This window comes from Durio zibethinus, chromosome 12 (assembly GCF_047325235.1).
Source record: "Durio zibethinus cultivar Kanyao isolate XHJ-2024 chromosome 12, ASM4732523v1, whole genome shotgun sequence".
NCBI classification, from domain to species: Eukaryota; Viridiplantae; Streptophyta; class Magnoliopsida; order Malvales; family Malvaceae; genus Durio; species Durio zibethinus.
The window spans coordinates 22,247,332-22,253,007 of NC_143173.1; the positions used below are offsets into that span (position 1 = coordinate 22,247,332).

General features: G+C 37.1%; 1 pseudogene across 2 annotated transcripts; it reads left to right on the forward strand.

The window, feature by feature from the left end:
- The first annotated feature begins 1,047 nt into the window (after positions 1-1,047).
- LOC111296006 (zinc finger CCCH domain-containing protein 30 pseudogene) lies at positions 1,048-5,179 on the forward strand (annotated as a pseudogene). 2 transcript variants are annotated; one of them, XR_016326109.1, is made up of 2 exons: positions 1,048-1,324; positions 2,226-5,179. The product of XR_016326109.1 is annotated as a zinc finger CCCH domain-containing protein 30 pseudogene, transcript variant X1 (transcript). The 2 variants fall into 2 exon arrangements; XR_016326110.1 differs by having other exon boundaries at positions 2,260-5,179.
- Positions 5,180-5,676: the final 497 nt, after the last annotated feature.

Consider the following 5,676-nt stretch of genomic DNA (forward strand, 5'->3'; position numbering starts at 1 on the left):
ATATTCTGAAGACTATGTCTAATTTAATGATTAATATATCATTTAATTTTCTTAATTACTTTATGTTTATTAATTATTATTAAATCTCACCGGAAAGAATAGGATATATCCTATATTAGGAAAAATGATGGAGAGTCCAAAATTTCTCATACGATGTTGGTGCGTCATGCTTTTTTGGCCCCTTTGTGATTTGACTCCACAATCAACCAAAATTGACTAATGCCTTTGGAGTCCGCCCTTCGTACGCTTAAAAGCCCAAGACCCCATTTAATTCCTCTCATTGGCGGACTCCATTCCTCTTTGTAAATCCCAGTTCAATCCCCTTCTCGCGCACGCCAGCGCTTTCACCGGCACCTCCAGTCACCTGTCCGCCCTTTACAACCGATCACCCCTTTCTACTTCCCCAACCGGTTCTCAGTGGCGTTCACACAATTTTTTGCCTAATTGACATTAATGAGGTGTCAGAAGCATATTGGTAGTGAAAGGGATCTGGATGGCTCTTTGGGAAGACCTCAAGGATATTTAAGGGAAAATACCAGATTTCTTTACATTTCAATAGCCAATGAAACGGTGCCAGCTCAGGTTTTCTTCGAATTCTCCCGTAGGAAACGTTGCAGTGGACTCCTTTTTCGAAAATTTAACCGTTATGTAAGGTGAATTTAGGTTGAATTTCTAAGGAATTTGACCCAAGGACAAGGTTAAATCATTACACAATAACTTCGGTTGTCTGTCAAAGGGGTTGTCCTAGTTAAAACTCCAAAAGCCAATCAATTCACGCCACCCCAAAAATAGGAAAATCTCAGGCTTTTTAAATGACAAAAATAGCCTTAATTTTTATTTTTAATGACTTGCCTTACTGATGGAAATGACGCGTTACTATTTGATTGGTCAGGTGCATTGTTCGAAGCTATACTCACAATAACGTCATTCAGTGCGTTGGCCTTTTTAAAAAAAAAATAAATCTTTTTTCTCTTTCCTTTCATTTTATCTAAAAAAAAGTAAAGAAATCCTTCAAATTTTTAATGGGGTTCTTTTTTTTTTTTTTTTAATTGTTTTGGGTTTTTGTATTTTTTCATGAAAGAATAAGCAAGCAGTAACATAGGAAATAGAGATGAGAAGAAGAAGAAGAACCCAGCTGTTCCTTTTCTCAAAGCTCTCTTCCTCACTTAAACCTCCCCAAAAAAACACAAAAATCTAATTAAACATCAAAATTTTTTCTTCACTTTGGAAGCTACTTCTCAAAGACCCTTTTTTTTTTCAAGTAGATCTGTACGGACCTCTCCTTTTTATTGGTTTCTTACAACGGAGATGGATTCTTAAACCGGTAAGTATTTTTTTAGTTCAAGTTCTTTTTTTTTTTGCATCGACATAAGCTGTTTTTTTATGTTTCTATGTTGTTTGATGTAATGAGTGGGGTGATCACGCGCAAGAAAGATCTTGTTCACGGGGGCTCATCTGTTTTTGGTTTTTGTTTTCACTTTCTTTTTTAGTTAAAATTTTGATTTTGATTGCTTCAGAATCAGATCTTTTTGCTCTCAGTGATTCTTTTATATTTTTTTTAACAAATTATTACTTTGACTGTGATGACCGTTGAAAGTTTTGATTTAAGATCCTTCAATGATAGTATAGTGAGTGTTTTATTTTTTTTAAAATTATTTTTACTGAAGTTTATGTTTTTGATCTTTTTCTTTTATATTAATTTTTGGTTACTGGGAAAAACTGAATGAAAGTAAAGAAAGAAAATGGAAGAGAATCAATATTCTTTTGTTTGATTTTCTTATGTTTAGAAAAAGCCTCAAAATTTTTTTCTTACTTTGTATTTTTTTCGGCAGCCAACAAATAATTATTTTCGTTTTTCTTGCTAGTTCCTGCCTTTAGCTAAAACCCTATATTTTATTCTTAAAACTGTAATTTCCTTCAATAATAATAATAATAATAATAATAATAATAATAATAATCCCTTCATTTTTAAATTTTTTTTAGTAAGATTCATGTTTGGTTCTAGGCAATTATGTCTGAAAGTGAAGGAAAATATGTTGTAATTTAATTTTCTTTCATAATAAAAATAATTTAGTTTTCCCTGGAGTATGCTTATCTTTTTCTTCCCCCTGTGATGATCTCTTGGAATATTTGGTTTGTTTTGTACTAATTTTTTTTGCTTGTTGTTTCCAATAATATCACATGGAATATTTCATCATATATATGAAGTTGACGTTTTTCCACAGGTTGATTCTAATGGGTGCTGTTTCTAAATCTCAGTTGGATTCCTATCAAATGAAAGCATGTGCACTGGATTGGAGCGGTTAAAGCACACACCGTCTCCAACAACATCTAATATTTCTTTTGAAAATAGAAGAAATCCTAGCGTAGATATGAATCACTTGACTGTAGAGACTGAAGATACTTTTGCTAGCTTGCTTGTGCTTGCTGCTAATAATGATTTTGAGGGCTTTAAAGGATCCATTGAGCGTGATCCTTCTGGTGTTGATGAGGTTGGGCTGTGGTATGGTCGTCAGAAGGGCTCGAAGCAGATGGTTAATGAGGAGAGAACCCCTTTGATGGTTGCTGCTACGTATGGGAGCATCGATGTTATTAAACTGATCCTTTCTTTGTCGGATGCTGATGTTAATCGCGTGTGTGGCCATGACAAAAGCACTGCCCTTCATTGTGCTGCCTCAGGTGGGGCTGTGAATGCTATTGATGTTGTGAAGCTGCTTTTAGCAGCTGGTGCTGATGCAAATATGGCTGATGCCAATGGTCATCATCCCGTTGATGTTATTGTTGTTCCTCCGAAGCTTCAAGCTCTAAAATTAACTCTTGAAGAACTTCTTGCTACTGAGAGTTCTGTTATTGAACGCAATTTAAGGGTGTCAACAGCAGTTGCAAATTCCAACTCCCCCCCTCTATCATCTTTTCTGGAAAACGGGTCACCATCATCTGGTTCAGATTACCCAATGAAGTCAAAGTCAACCGATCCTCCTATTTCTTATACATCAGAGAAGAAAGAATACCCAATAGATCCATCTCTTCCAGACATCAAGAACAGCATCTATTCCACTGATGAGTTCCGGATGTATTCATTCAAGGTGCGCCCTTGTTCCCGTGCCTATTCCCATGATTGGACAGAATGTCCCTTTGTTCACCCAGGGGAGAATGCTCGAAGAAGGGATCCTAGGAAGTTTCATTACAGCTGTGTTCCTTGCCCTGATTTTCGCAAGGGGGCATGTAGGCGTGGAGATATGTGTGAATATGCTCATGGTGTTTTTGAATGCTGGCTACACCCTGCTCAATATCGAACCCGGCTGTGCAAGGATGGTACTAATTGTGCAAGGAGAGTCTGCTTTTTTGCTCATGCTGCTGAGGAACTCCGACCCCTGTTTGTCTCCACTGGTTCTGCTGTTCTATCTCCACGGTCAAGCACTGCTGGTGCTACAGCCATGGATTTTGCTGCCGCCTTGAGCCTCATGCCTGGATCACCTTCATCTCTATCCGTTATTTCTCCATCACCATTCACACCACCCATGTCTCCATCTGCGAATGGCATGTCTCATTCTAATGTTGCCTGGCCACAGCCTAATGTTCCAGCCCTGCATCTTCCAGGAAGCAATCTTCAATCTAGTCGCCTGAGATCTTCTCTTAATGCAAGAGACATTCCAGCTGAAGACTTCAACTTGTTGTCGGATTTTGATGTGCAGCAACAACAGTTGATAAATGAGTTATCTAGCGTCACTCAGCCATCTCTGAGTTCTAATTCTTTGAATCGATCTGGTCGGTTGAAGACCCTGACCCCATCAAATCTTGATGATCTCTTTTCTGCTGAGAGCTCATCTCCGCGGTATTCTGATCAATCGTTGGCTTCAGCCGTTTTCTCTCCAACCCATAAGTCTGCTGTTCTCAATCAATTTCAGCAGCAGCAAACCATGCTATCACCTATCAATACAAAATTTTCTCCTAAAAATATTGAGCATCCTCTATTGCAGGCTTCTTTATCTGGTAGGATGTCTCCTCGAAATGTGGAACTTATCTCACCAATGAGCTCTCGAGTTTCAATGTTAGCTCAACATGAGAAGCAACAACAATTTCGTAGCCTAAGCTCTAGGGAGCTTGGCTCTGGCTCTGCTGCCATTGTCGGTTGCCCGGTAAATTCTTGGTCAAAATGGGGATCCTCCAATGGGAAGCCAGACTGGGCTGTCAATGCAGATGAATTAGGCAAGCATCGCAGGTCATCTTCATTTGAGCTTGGCAATGGAGATGAGCCTGATTTTTCTTGGGTTCAATCCCTTGTTAAAGAATCTCCCACTGAGATCAAAGAGAAAATGGCAGCGCCTGTCTCGAGTGTTGCACCGAATGCTTCTGCAAGTGAGGGTTCTAATATGAACTCTCAAATTGATCCAGTTGATCATGCTATGTTGGGAGCATGGCTTGAGCAAATGCAGCTTGATCAGCTTGTGGCTCAGCAGAACTGAAACCAGTTTGACTGAGCCCTGAGGTAGAGACAACAAAAAGGTTTTGGTAAATAACATTTGTATTTTTTGGGATTTTGTTGATGAATATGGAAGGAAGGTAAACAGGAACACAAGGTGCAGGCAAGAAAGAAGGTCAGTTGACAAGGGAAATTCATTTTTCACCATTTATTATTACAACAAAAACAGTTAGAAAAGGGTTGAGATAACCTCTGGGTTATGTTTAAAGAAATTACGCCCAGGCTAGGTGTTTTTTCTTGCAATATTTCGAAATTAGATTTCTATTTTGTTCGGCCTTTTTTCTTATGATGAGCTGCTTTGTTCATGACAATGAAACCAAAATATTATGTTTCCTGATATCCTTTTACTGTTACATTCATTATCACCTTTGTGAGAAATCAAATGAAGATGGATCATGAAGTTCTTCTGATCTCAACTCTCAAGAGTTTGATGGTTTTATCAGGTTTTGGTCAAAATTCTTTGGAGAGACTATAAGACAGGAAAATTTGTTTCTTCTGATGTAGTATTGGAATCAATAATCTGTTGGTGCCTGTAATGTGGACGAACAGGGTTGGAGAAAACTATGATCCTTTGATGATGATGATGATGATGATGATGTAAAATTCAACTATAGTTTATTGCTTATTACTATTCCAAATACCTTAATTTTATTGTTAGTTTGTTACCATATGCTTATCTATTTGTCTTTTATTTCATTATTGTGTTAAAACTTTTTAATCTTATCTCATTGGTATTGGTGGCATGGAAGAAGTCGGTAGAGGGTTGGATTCTATAAATCCCAGTTGTGGGATCTCAGGATTTGTGTGGGAAAAAGTAAAGGCATTTTTATAATTGATTCTTAAATCTGAACTTGGAAGATCTGATGCGATGTTACTTTTTATTAGTGCATAGGGTTGTGACTTTATGCCAAAGTACTAATATTGTTCTTCAATTTATTTACCTTCAATTTCATGTGAGTGTCAGGTGACTGGACGTTTCTTTTTAAATTCCCACTAGGGATGTCAATCCGTGGGGCCGAGGTGGGTAAAGTATTTTTTATTTTTATTTTTGGATTTTTATATTAAATTTATCTATATATCGAATGCCTATTTTAAATTTATCATTTTTATCTTTGTGGATATTTAATAAATATTGATAATTTTTATAATTCATAATTTTTTTTTAAAATAAAAATAAAAATATATTTAAATAA